Here is a 15295-nt window from a genome sequence, read left to right on the forward strand (position 1 = left end):
CTTAGACTTCCGCACACTCCCTAAACCATGAAAGTATCTTCCTTTTCCGCCTCATTCTTCCCTATCTCTCTCCTCTTCTTCTCTCTCCAAACCTCCATAACTCTCTGCTCTTCTCCCTTCCCCCTGCAAACCCCTTAATCCCCTAATCCAATTTCTGAATCAGCCTATGCCCACCACCGAAAGAATGAAAATAAAAAATGAAAATTGCATTTATGGCTTTGGACCTTCTCTCTTCCATTGAATTTATCTGGAAAACAAGAATTCTTCCTTCAATTTAGATTCAAATCGATTGAGAAATTGGGGATGGGTTTTGGATGTCTGCGATGGAGTTTCCGGCCGGGCCTTCAAGAATAAGAAATGGCTGGTTCTGGTAATGGTGGTAGCCTTCACTTGGTGCAGGTGGTGGCGCGAAGATGTCCTTTTAGCAGAGGTGGGGTGGCTAAAGGAAATGGGGGTACTGCGTTTTGGATTCTGGGTTCTAAATTTATTCGTTAACTCCAGCTTCTCGTCCTACTTCGGGTTCAGATCTTGCTGCTTCGTCTTCATCCTCTGTCGTTGCCTGTCAAAGTCGACGATCGCGTTGGCCCTCGTCAGGTTCAGATCTCACTCCTCATTTTCCCTTCGGATTCGTATTTTTTCAACTTTCTGAAATTTATGCCAATCTTTTTCGATATTTTTCTGGGTTTTGTATGAACATATGTGGGTTGAAGTTGAAGAGGGGAGAGAGAAGAAGATGAAAGAGAGGGGGGAAGAACGAGGAGGGGGAAAAGAAAGATACTTTCATGGTTTAGGGAGTGTGTGAAAGTTTGAGAAGGTGTTGGGTGAGAGTGAGAGGGAGAGAGTGTTGCGGCATCTATGGGTGGATCTGGGTTCTTGCAAGAAGCAAAAGAGACGATGCAGAGGGTGTGCATTTTATAATTAAAAATTATTTTATTTGTTTTTAGCCACGTGGCGCGAATTTTGTAGGGTCCGTTATGGCCACGTAAGCAGATAAATAATGATTGACAGAAATAGTAACAGTTGTATGAAATTGAAATGAAATAGTAATGAACATATGAGATTGAAATATTTTAAAAATATTGAAAGAAGTTGTAATTGACTCTAAACTTAAAGGGATAAAATGCAATTTACCCATAATAAATTCATTACACATTAATTATCAAAACAATTAATTTGGGTTTTCACTGAAATATGTCGAGTTGACTGGGACTAATACACAATGCCTTTAAGAAAAAGATATCAGTATTCTTTAATTTGAACGATGATTTTGTGATGTTGCCACATCTACGTATGCTTAACAATCTATATTGATAGTGTAATTGAACATAAACATCAACTTTGTTACAGTAATAACATTATTTTTCTTCTAATTCATACATCAAGTATTAACATCATGTTGTAAAATCGTTAAACGTAAAGATGTTGTAAGAAGTTGTAATTTACTTCAAACTTGAGGGGGTAAAATATAGTTTACCCATTTATTATTTTAGCCGTAGATTGACCCTGATAAGAAAACTCAGTAAAATGAGATGACTAAGTACCGGTTTGGGACTTCTTAACTTTTTTTATAAGCATGGGTGAAAAAAAGCTGGCTCCGATTTGTGTTTGGTAACTCAAGCAATCCCAACTTTTTTTCTTTTCAAAATCACTACCATTCAAAGCTAAAAAAGCAAAAGCCGTTCTCAGCCACTTTCAAAAACCAGCTTTTTTACAAAACACGGACGAACGGTAGTTATTAATGAAAATTTCAAAATGACGATCATGCCCTCCTCATCTCCAGACTCCCAACTCGATCTCTCCATCCCTCATTTCTCACTCGAGCAATCAATGGATGCCAAATTCAATCAAAATTGAAAGATGCATTCAATCAAAATTTGGTTAAAATTTTAACCAAATGCAAGGCAAACAATGGATGTAATTTTCATTATATCTTAGTTAAAATTTCTGGTTAGTGATTAATGTTATCATCATTTGAATTTGAAACGATCAAAAGCAAGGCAAACAATGTAGATTTTAACTCCATCCGTCATCATTTTGTGATGGCTTTAGTCTGAAAAATAAAAAAGGCAACTGGGCGATCAATTGCTGCTTGGTATTTTGCCGACAATTGACACGAATATGCAGGATTATCCTCAATGTACTAAACGATACTGTATATCCATCCGCTCCTATTATGCATGTGAGAATGATATTATAAATAAGAAATTAGCGTATTGACTTTTTCGACAAACAGAGAAATTTACATGTGCAGAAATTTTTTTTATTTTATCTAATCTTGCCATGTATGAGGAGTCGGCTATTTGTAAAAAAAGTAGAACTTGGGTCAAATTGTCTGACCAATTGGTTAATATAATTATGTAATAGATAATATTTCATCGTTATTTGCTGTCCACAAAAATTTTCATTGACAAGAATGTTTACATGATATCGAAAATTATGTAATCGAAGTATCCAATAACATATAAAGTGTGTTCAAAAATGCTTTTAAAATAGTTAAAAATAGTTCTGGTGAAAACATTTTTAGAATTAATTCTTAGCAAAAAATGCAAGTATATCATGAAAAAACACTTAAACATTAAAATGTTTTCTAAAAGAAGCACATAGTACTTTCAGTTATTTAAAATATATTTTCAAACGAGTCCATTAGGTTGTCAATATCATATTGTTGGACGATCAGACTTGAGATTCTCCATATGCAAAAATGACACTTGCAAACATGGTTATTGGTCCTCATATTGGGAAGAATTTGCATCATCTTTTTTTTTTAGGTGCTATACGCTATTATCTATTTTTCGTGTAATGGAATTACTTGATGAATTGACCGCCACTTCCGAAACCTATCATGCATTGTCTGCGTGATAATTTTTTTTTTTTTGACAGAAATGATGGTGTATTTCATTCAATCTTCACAAACTGTTACAAAGGGCCAATTGGGTACATAATTTTCAGTGACCAAGAAATTGATCTGAAATGAATTTGCACAGTAAAACAAACAATAGTAAACCCCTATACGGCTACCACAAAACTGTCCTAGGCCCACAAATCGTCATCAATACAAATCTGTTACCAAAACACGATAGACACAACATACTTACACTGACGACCGCTTAGGTCATCGCATAAATGCAAGGCCACATAAAATCATCACAAAACGCGAAGACAACATCAACCATCGCAAGCACGTGACCACCACATTCATAGGGCCAATAAAATAAAACCGACATGTCCATAGTGGAGGAACAAGTGCAAAATTGGCAGGAGACATTGGAGCAGAGTCATGTGCAGAGTTAGCAGAGACATGGGACGCCAGCTATATCTGGGGCGGTACCCAAGGCACTAAAATCCGTCAGAATTCCGCTGCCTGGTGTAGGTCATACTGGTAGTAAGGGTTGCGATAAACGACATAGATGGCAGAGGGAACCATCCACGCCGCCGCACCACTAAACCCCACCACCATGACGAACCCAAATAGGCTGAAACGATAGTTCCAAGGGCAAAGCCTTCGGAAAGCTCAAATCAGCAGGAGACAGCGGATCTGCACGCCCAATTATGGGCATCCAGGAAACCAGCCGGCGGGAACACCTAAAACCGACTCCACCCAGGACACATAAACATGACAAATTCGAAGGCTCTCCACGCCAAAGCGAGAAAGGGACCCTATGAACCTGCATCCCGAACACCACAACACCAAACCTGGCAACCACCATAAACTATCCAGGAAAGCCACATAATGGCAGGGCCATCCAAGGGAACACCAGAGGAACCTCCGGATCTAAGCCCGCTAGTGGGACAATGGAAAAAGCATAGGAGGAAATGGAAAGGAGAGGAGCTCGGGATGGGGGAGAAGGGGAAGCGAGGGATATACACAAAGAGCAGGGGCTAAAAGTAATGAGGGAGAAACGAAGAAGGAGAGACACGGGAGATAAGAGGTAGGTGAAGCCTGAGAAAGGCTAGGATGGGGAAAATGGCGTAAGAAAACAAATGGGGGTGTACAATGAGGCGAGAGACAAGTGAGGTGGGAGGGGAGGGGGATGGAAAGGAAAGAGGGGACGGGGAAAACGAAGAGAGGCTAGGAGGAAGAGGAGGAGAAGCTGCCACCGACCCCGAGCCTTAGCCAGAGGCCGGTGGCCATGGAGGAAGGCTAACGTTTGGCTTTGGTTCAAGGGGGTTTCTAGAAAGCAGGCGAGAAAGAGAGAACAGACTCAATGCTCGTTTGTGTGATAAGTTTGAAATGCCAAAATAACATTTTATTATTTCCGTTCCCATGTTAATATAAACTAGTGTGAGGAATTTAGAGGCAAATCATTTATGGTCAATCATGAGCAGCGAACTCCTTAAACTGTAGAATCTCATGAATGTAGCGGAACACAGTCAGCCTTATCCCCACACTTTCTCTAATGCAAGCATCTCTCTCATTTCACTCGTTAGGTGCGAATAGCATATTGATGAATAACAACCAATAAATACACGATTAACTAAGAAAGACTATAAGGATGAGGAGTGGACATAGGTTTGTTAACACGAAAAAAATATTTTACGATAACGTAATGTTAAATTAATTCAAAAAATGTTAACACAAAAAAAATGTGCACCTAATCAAATTATCATAAAACTATAAAAACCTCAAATTTAGAGATTCTACTATAAGAACTCTTTCATTAGAGATAATATTCCTTTAGAAACACAAAGATTCTTTTTAAGTTCTTAAATGAGCATTCAAAAGTGGCAATGAGAGTATAGATGCTCCGAGCATGAACGGTGCATGACGAATATTGCCTTAAAGGGTCCATGGGAATGGGAATGGAAAAACAAACATTTAAGGCAACCCAAATGAGGACCTAACCCGAATAAAGAGAAGTATGAATGGGCTGACTGGGTAAGGCGGAGGGGTCAAGCCATCGTTAGCGGTGAGCGACGTGGCAGAACTTTTGAGTGCGTATTCACTGAATTTTACTTCCATTTTCATTTTTTAATTTAGGTAGCCAGAGACCAAGACTGACATTTTTTTTGGTTATTTTTTGTCAAATAGATTTTGTTATATTAGTTACAGACGAGGTTCGAACTCACGATGTAATGTAAGGACTCAACATATTTTCACCACTGTTGTAAATGGCTACTTGCACAGTTGCACCAAGACATACTTTTACTTGATTAAATTTAATGCAATGCATCTACAGTTAATGATAGGAATATCAAAATTTTAAACTAAATTTTCTAAACTAAATAATATGAATGTTAATGATTAAATTATTAAGTGCTTATTTTTTATTGGTGATACTGTTTGGGCCCAAAATAATATTGTTGGGCCGAGTGTAGGTTTGTGCTCGGCCCAAAGCTGGGTCAAAATACTATAGGCCGCCTGATGATCCCTGACCGTTTAGCAAGGATGGTCGAGTCCTATCGCAAGTAGTAGTTCCAGATAAACAAAGAGGGTCGAGGAAGTCCAGGTGCAACTAGGAATCTCGACCAGCAGTGAATAAAGCCCCGAAGGGGGGTGAGTTCAAAGTCCTAATGGGAGTGGGGTTATTCGAAGCAAAGTTGGAACAGGGCAAGGACTCCCAATCCAGATAGGGGTTTAATTCGGTCTCAAGGAGTAGGTGCTATAAATACAAGAAGTCATGCAACAAAGAGAGGACCTTGAATTCAACACACAATTGCCCTGCGCAAAACCTCTCAAACACCTTGAGATTTTTCCTTTTCTTTTTCCGCCGAAGCACCTTCAGTTTGGATAAACAGCACTGTTGCCGTAGAATCAGCCGACCGAGAAGCACCTTCAGTTTGGATAAACAGCACTGCGTCGAGGCCGACTGATTACCTATCCAAGTATCGGCCAAGAAGGGTTTTTGAATCCTTATTGGCAGGGGTCATCTTATCAGCCCTCTCGGCGAAGTAAGGTGGTACGAGTTACAACATTCGGCGTATCGGACGCCGAGTGATTTTATGATTGGATATTCACAAGTGAGTTTTAGAGTTCGGCATTCTGATGGCCGAACCACGTTCACCATTAAGACATACATCACCTTTGAATATTTGTGTCCGTATAGTCTGATGTCGATTCGACATGCTTATACTCTTACGAATATAATCACGGTGACTGAATCGGGCATCGACGACTTGTGAACTTCGCAGAACTAGCAGCCTTGTCTTCAGGCTCGAGAATCCGAAGGCCGCGAGATGTTCCTTCCTCGGCCGCAGTCGCAAGATAAAGAAGTCAGCAACGTGCTCAACGCAACACCAACAAATTGTACTCCTCGGCCGACGAGTTGGCAAGCCTCGCATTCAACCGAATAACGTAGTTAGCTTATTAGTTACTCGGCCTGCGCGCCACGTAGGCTTTGTAATTTTTAGGGTCAACAGATACGTAATTTAATTTAAAATTTTGATATCTCTAATATCATCCGTACATCTAATACTACAATTTAATTGCTTTTTTGGTTTTTTCATTTGTAAGTACTCTCATGAATGATAAAATTTAATATCCAATTTTTATAATTAGCTATCTGCGTAATTCGCTAATTTCACCTGGACAAAGATTCTCTTCGAATCCTCTTTGTGGGGATTTGGAAATCAATCAATTATGTTCGTTCATCGTACATTGTGCGGTCAGTTTTTGTTAAATATTATTTATATTCAATTTTAAATTTTAAATTTAAAATAATTTCTAACTATACGATGTACGATGAACGGACAAAATTGTTTGATCCCTGGATCTCTACAAAAAGGATCCCAAGAGGATCGTTCAGTGGCAGAGGCAGGATTTGAACTCACTGGGGTCATAATAAAGAAGTAAATGTGGTAACATTTTGTGATATATAATTCGTGACTGATTCTTATAATTTGAACTTGTTGTTGTACTATATCATTATCAATAATGACAATATTTATTTCGACCCAGACAACCAAGTTATAACCATGTAGTGATCTTAACTGTATAATATTAGATTTTTCCACTTAAGCGGTCACATCCCAACTCCGCCGTAACACGATATTGTCCGCTTTAGGCCACACTCTCATGGATTTGTTCTTGGGGCTCAGCCCAAAATGCGTCATGCTAGGAAGAGAAGGGCATATACATATAAGGCCAATGACCAACCCCACCCCGCCGATGTGGGATCTTACATAAGAAGCCACAACCTTTAGTTTGACTACCATAAGCATATACACCAACTTTTGTGCAAGATTATTGATCACTCTTTTCAATTCATTGAACTCACTATGAAATACTGTTGATTAATATAGTGTTTTAATAAATAATGAAAATCAAAGCAAGCATACATACATAAACTTAAACTGAACCTAAAACTTAAACTCAACTTAATTATTGGAAGTTCTTATTGGGGTATTGGGATCAATAGCAAAAATAGTGTGGAGTAATATAAAGTTGTTGGGGTCAAGTGAACCCATTCACCCCACTTTCCCTCCGCTACTGGGATCGTTGTCCATTTCAACCGACTTAGTGTAAATTAAAACAAAACTAAAACAACAGTTTGTTGACATGTGTCCATCTAAAGTTCCTTAACCGCAGACAAGGAAGTGAATATTAATTATTGGACAAATAAGACAAGACTTTTCGATATTGATTGATAATCTGGTTTTCAGCTTTTCATATATGAATCCAATCATGTTGAAATCAAGAAGATGCTTAGTAGTTTATTTAGGACATCTTGTTATTGAAAAGTTAAAGGAATAGATTCAGGTCTTTGCGGGCCTTCACTCATAATGTGCTGAGTATTAAGTTTAGTTATGAACTTGAATCAAATTATTATATAAATTTATGTGAGCTTAATCATTCTCTTATTTTTATAGTATTGATAGTATCGTATATATTAAAAAAATATAATAACACTTGAATTATTTTGTATAAACATGGTCCGTCGGATTCACTTCAGTATTCGATCTTTGTTTGTATATAATATGCGGGTAATGGGTCGGCGTGGTGGTGTTAAACCAAATAAAAAGGGATGGTGGGAAAGCGTGACATTACGAGGTAATACTAACTGCTACTGCGTGTATATACTGGTTGATTGTGATTATATACCGTGGGCGTTTACTATTCTTCGCCATGACATTAAGCACGCTGCTATTTTACTTACCTTTTTCGTATACTTTTGAATTTTGATATACCTAATACGAAGTCTAACAAAGTTTACCATATTGTTTTGTTTGAGCAGTGCTATCTAGTGCTTAGGGACCAAATTATTAAACCTGTTTCATTCACATTTGCTACATTTGGTCCAGGGCATCTTGGTAGGTAGATCAAGAAGATATCAAGATATTCAGTCTGAAGGTCGTAATTTGTGATTTGATTTAGATCAATTTCACCTTAAACGCAACAAAGAGTTACCAACCCAAAACAAAATCACTAATTGTGTGGATTGTTTGATTAGGACAGTGTATCAGTTATGTCCGAACTCAATATTTTTAACTTGTTTTAGTAATTTAGCTCAATCATACTTATATGTTTCAGTTTCTAATAATAGTGTGTTGAGTAAAGCATAATACTTCTTTAGTTTGATTTTTTTTTTTTTTTTTTGTCCTATATATTCTAATTAAGAAGCCAAAGTTATCAAGACAATAATTTTAATAATTTCATCAAAGAAAAAACTAGTTTTATAATTATATTTAAACATTGATATTAATTTGCAGATGATTTTAAATTGTCAAAATCAATAAATAAATCTCTAGTGCCAAAACGTAATAAATTTTACTTAGTTGATTTGGTTCGAATTAAGTGGTTTTCATATAAGCACGTCCCAAACCAAGCCAAATTTTTACAAGTTATGAAACCGAAAAGATACAAAAAAAATAATAAACACTCGGAGTGTGGTTTGATCTGGCTATTTTGATGCACAATCACAAGTTCAGGCAAATATTTGTTGGTTTTAACATGATAAATCACAATTTAGTGCACGTAGGATCGAAAAGGTGGAAGGACTACCATTTCTTACAAGGGTTGGGAGTTGGGACAAGGCAGAACGCATGACTTTGACTGTAGAAACCCTACGTTGATAAATCGAATTTCTTCTTCTTTTATATTCCAGCTATACTTGTTGATGTACGTAGCATACAGGGTAGGAATGAAGCATGCATACGCAAGACCTAGTGGTCGACGTCCAAAATATATAATTTGCGTTGATTAAGGAAGATGAATAACAAATTCAATTTGATGGTGATTAGCATAAGTAATCACAATCCAATAATACTCTGGCAGTCTGCTGGCTTCACATCTAACGAGAAAGGAACTTGGCTTCACATTGATATTCAACATTAACTTCAATTGCGTGTCCTTCGTAGTATCCTACTTGATAGATACGTGGAAAATAGAATTTGTATGGGTATCGAGATTACAAGTTACACGAATTTATCAATTTATGTGTTATAATAAATCTAAATAATGTAGTCATATGTCCTGTATATCAATACAAAAATAAATTTGTTACAATTTGAGTAAAATAGTAACGTTATATGTAATCTGTTTTCAATGTATCGAAAATTTCTATGTACAAAGGCAAGTTGCTATATGTCCTTGCTGTATTTTGCAAAACGGTCTAATTTTTGAATAGGGGTGAAGCAGAAGAGGAAGTAGCAGTCATGGCAGAGGGAGAACTAGTGGCGGTAGTTGTGGCGGAAGCAAAATCTAGTATCAGAAGACGAGTGATTAAGCAGAGAGCTCTGATACCATGTGGAAAGTGAATTGCATAAGGTTGAAGAACAGTGACAAGTCGAGAATTGCAGGAGATAATCTTTCTCATTACTGTTTACAGTATAACTACACAAGTATACAAGAGAGTCCTAGTCAAAGGTAAATTACGTGTCTATCTGTAAAACAAACCATGTGTTTACATTTGATTTTCAAGTGTTGGGACCCCAAAAGGTGGACTAGGAAGTCTGTTTAATAATATATTTGTTAAAATTTTGGTCAAAGATTATGTGAGAATGGTAACATGAATAAGGGAGAGAAATTGACGTGTTGAAATTTTTTTATTTTATCTATTCTTGCAACGTATAAAGCGTTCGTTTTGAAAATTATCTTGAACGATTGATGTCATTTTTAAAGAATATGTTTTTATATTAAAAAATACTTGAAATGCTTTTCGTAAGTTATGTGCTTTTTGCAGGAAAGATATCCTAAAACGGAAACAGCAAACCGCGAAATGACGAGGCATGAACGATGCATGACGAATATTGCCTAAAAGGGCCCATGGGAATGGGAAACAAAATGAGGGGCCAACCTGAATGAAGAAAAAGTGTGAACGAGGCTGACTAGGTAGGGCTGAGGGGTCCAAGGCAGCACCAGCGCAGCAAGTTTCAACGCGGATTCACTGAATTTTATTTTTATTTTTTAGTATAGATAGCCAAAGACCAAAGATAACCTTTACTTTGATTAAATTTAAAATCTATTGCGTCTAATACTTAGATCTAACTGTATTTTTCTGATCTTTTTTACCTGCAAGTGCTCTCATAAACGATAAATTTAATATTAAATTATTATAACGAATTTTTGTGTGATTCGCCCTAATTTCAACTGGCTTAGTATATATTATAGTTATATTAAAAAAAACGAAATAAAAACAAAGACAAAACCTCTTTGATTAAACAAATCCCTCTTATTAATCGCAGGCAAGGAAGTGAATATTATTAGACTTACAAGACAAAAACCAAAACAAGACTTTGCGTAGTTGATTGTTAATCTGGTTTACAGCTTTCCATATATGAATCCAATCATGTTGTAATCAAGAAGATGCTTGGTAGTTTTTTTAGTTGCTGCTTGCTTTCAAACAAAAATCAACAAACAAAATGCTTAGTAGTTAATTAATTTCTAAATATTCTATGTTAACAATTGAAGAAATTTTTTTATTTTTGTTTGTAGTAATGTAATAGCGCATGGAGACCGGATGACATACCCAACACCGCTTCGACGCGTTATTATTTTTATAAATATTTGACAACGGAGTAAAATAAGGCTATCAACCAAATCGAATGTAATAAGACTGACTAAGCTCAATTTGTTCCAAACCATATGAATCCATGGATTTGGAATTAACTTGGTTGCTGAACATTTCAGCAGCCACTCCTGCTTACACCCAAGCTCGAATGGACACGTGTCTATTCGGGATTGTGTGTAAGCAGGAGTGGCTGCTGAATTTTCAGCAGCCAAGTCTTGCACTTATGATTAAGGGAGTTTTAACTAAAAGTCCATGGTACTGTTCACTTTAACGAAAAACCACATTTTTATACTAAAAAGTCAATTCTGATACTATTCATTTTACCCTTTATTTTGTCCTTATCACTAAAACTCAAAGTTTTCAAGCATTTTTTATTAGTTTTCCTTATGGTTAAATATTGGGGCATAAATTGTGTTAGCCTGACTGTACTTAAACTCGACTTCTGTTCTTTGGGCTCATTTGAGTTAAGACTTCTACAAGCATTCAACCTTTTGCCCAAATTCAAAATTTTAAAGTGGGTTGAGTGGGCTGAATTCGAGGCGATGTGGGATGTGCACTTCAAACCTACTTCACGAGAGGGCAAAGTTTGTGATCTGAGATAAGCTGTGGGCTGAGGGGATGTGGGCATTAGTAACCAATTACGTACTTAATATGCTCAGTGCTAAGGCAATCTATTTTCATAAAGTATTCTCATATCATTCTTTCTTTTGGCATTCCAAGTAAAAAATCTTGATCGAACCTATGTTTTCCTAATGATGCAATATGCTCATGGTTAAGCTTCATATGGGTTCAATGCACTTTTAACAAAACTCTTTTAGGACGTACCTTTGAGATACAAGAATTCACTAAACTAGTTACGGTTAAGTCACGTTAACATTTTATATTACTATTCATTTTTGTCTTATTATCTCTATCAAAAATAAAAAAAAAACAATATAAAATGTTGACGTGGCTTAACCGTGACCACACAAAACAGGAGGGCACGGGAGGACACCGGAAGTAGGAGCGCAGACAATCCTTGTCCAACGTAAACATGGTGCGTGGAGCATGTAACTAACTGGTCTGATAAGCTAGCTATATTGAATTATGAAATGAATATAATTAATTCCATTATTGATCACCACATCAAGTCATCGACCACTAGTTTTTAAGTCACCAACAAGTTCGCAATTCGATCGACAGCGAATATGATCCAACCAAACTTAAATTATGATGATATATTTGTAACTGATTTTGGGATTCAGTATCATATAATTGAATGGGATTCAATATCATATAATTCATCAATTATCATGTTTAATTGCTTAGTTGTATCCTGTACTCGATCTACGTTGACAACTTCTAAAACGAGCAAGTCAATCTAGACGGGAAAAAGAAAGATTTTACCCCACTTCAACGAAAATGCATCGCTGTGCACTTAAAAGTATGAGGTATTAGGTCCAACTCTTTACCCTCAAAACAGTTGTATCAAACCTGCTTAATTATGCCCTAATCCGAAAGAGTGTTGGAACCAGATTGCACGTCAAACCATTAAAGCCACATGTTTTGGCTCAAAGGTGGTTACTTATCTTTGGTTCGAACCAAAATTAGGAAGAAGATAGACCATGTTAATTAAATTAATTGCATAGATGAGTTTCCCAAATTGCCGGGATCATTAATATTGATTCGGATGTCAATTATCTTTTTATATTAAATACAGAACATGGGAATTTCACATGATTACCAGTTCATATGGTCAATCAAGTTGATATTGCAGTTAATTAAACAAAGCTTTCTGCGCAAATATACATGTTAATTTGTGTGCATATATATAATACATATATATGTGGAAGTCAACTGCTTGCGACCTCGAGTTACAACAAGTATATCTCGTTAATTCGGCTGTTATTTGATTCTGCGTAGACCTCCCAACTCAGCTGAGGATCTGCGAACATATGCTAGGCAGGCCGTGGTTTCCAAAGCTGGCAACATCTTTTGATCCGAGGCTTCGACGATTCCATATATAAAAGTTGACGAGGGTTCCGCTGACACTTGTGATTAACTAAGCTAACTTCTGAATAATTAAGTTAATTGGAGAAGTAAAACATTACTTCCACCAGCCATATATAATATACTTGAGTCCTAAGTCTACAGCCATAATACAGTATCACCTATATCTATATGCATGCATGCAGCATGTATGCGGAGATATCGGAGTACGAATACTATAGTTTGTGAAATCCACAGTTGATCTATCAAGGAAATTCTGAAATTCACTCAAAATTTGAAACTTAAAACCTAACATATTCAATATTTGAAGAATCGTATTCAAGCTAATCAGTTGTATCATAAAGTAAGATAATAGTGTATGAGTGAGAATTTGCCCTACATGCATTTCAATGGAAAACAAGTACAAAAAGAACTATTAGACTTAACTCAATTGTGAATTGTGAGGGTGATTAAAAGTAGAGTGAATCTAAAGTTCGAAACCCACAATGTAAGTCATGACATGCATTCAAATAGAAAAGACATGTAAAAAGCTTCTTGGAATTAGTGTGTTGAGGTTGGATGACCGTGAGTTTGTGACGATACTATTACGTAAAAAATTAAGAACAAAGTTTTAGAATTTATTGTAGGACATTACTGGCTTCATTCATGTTAAAACTATGTAAATCAAACATTATACACAAAATCATTCATCCTCTTTATCTTTACAATTCAATATCATCTTTAAAAAAATTCATTCAATTTGAATTGATATAGTTATATGAATCAGATAACTAAATAAAAATAAATGATTTTGATTATTTGTATGACAAAATAATGGAGAATGTAGCGATACCTTATCTCCCTAACTTTAACTTGATATATAAAAACATACATGGGTTGACCAGATTAACGAAGGAGGCTACTGTACACTAATAAAGAGAAAAGAACAAAATATGTATTGCGGAAGAGGGAGAGGAGATAGGTTTGATATGAATGAGTGAATTAAATGCTGCCAGCCAAACCTAACAAATAATTACAACTGGAGCCTGGAGGAGGAACGAGACACCTTTCTGCTTTGGATAGTGCTGGAACACAACCGCGAGACAGCTTATTCTACTGTGAATAAAATCATCTGATAAGGAAGGATAACGACCTATATAACACAAGTTCATCATTAAGTGATAATCTGTCCCAATAAAACAATAACATATAAATTACATATTTTTTTATTCTTTTTTTAAAAGGTCATTGTAATATTAAACTCGTACAATATAAGTCTTTTTCGATAAAATAAAAGATTATTTCATTTCAACACATAACAATTTGACAACACTTAACTGTTTGAGCACATACCCATTTGGCAAGACGTCCATTCTCGAACAACGATCCAAAGCTACCTAGTTGATTTGAAGGGGATTTGACAATATATGACATAAAATATTTTGTATTATGATTTTAGATTGAGAGGATTCATGTCATGTGGTCAGGCTAGCTACTGTTGCAGCTCTCAGCTGAGCTGACCATCCACATGCTGTTGTTCCAGATTCATGTATACTCATCCGGGCATACGATCGTTCGGGGTTCAAAATAATTGGGAGCATCAAAATTATTAGAATGTTATATTTGTATATATTTTTATAAGAGTGTAGATTTATAAAATTTGGTTCAATGATAAAGAAGTTTAATTAGAAATAATGATTTTGTTGTTTGAAATTAATGAGGAGATCTCGGATTCAAAACACCATGTGTGCTTATTTACTTTTCAATTTTTATAAATTTCTTTTCATAAGAGTATAAATATAAAAAAGTTGGCTAAATGATCAAGAAGTTTAATTAAAATCAATAGCTTTTGTTGTTTAAAATTAACGAGAGGTCCTAAGTTTGAAATGCTAAGTGCATGTTTATTCTTTTCAAATTTTACGAATTTTTGTTTAGTTGTTAATTTATTTTTAATTAGTAGCTAGTATCTATGTGGATTGCTATTTTTAAACATTTGTTACAATTCAAGTCTAATCTTCCATAAAGTGTCACATCCCGGTTTGGGCCCGATCCACCCCCGTAGCACGATATTGTCCGCTTTAGGCCCCGACCATGCCCTCATGGTTTTGTTTCTGGGAACTCACACGAGAACTTCCCAATGGGTCACCCATCATGGGAGTTCTCTAGCCCCCTTCTCGCTTAACTTCGGAGTTCCTACAGAACCCAAACCAGTGAGCTCCCAAAAGGCCTTGTGCTATAGTGGTGGAGCGAGCCCAGGAAGTGATCCATCTCGGGCGGGGATGTGACAAATTACTTTTGGGAGCTCACTGGCTTTGGGTTTCGTAGGAACTTCGAAGTTAAGCGAGTAACGCGCGAGAACATTTCCAGGATGGGTGACCCAT

Source organism: Pyrus communis, chromosome 4 (genome assembly GCF_963583255.1).
Source record: "Pyrus communis chromosome 4, drPyrComm1.1, whole genome shotgun sequence".
NCBI classification, from domain to species: Eukaryota; Viridiplantae; Streptophyta; class Magnoliopsida; order Rosales; family Rosaceae; genus Pyrus; species Pyrus communis.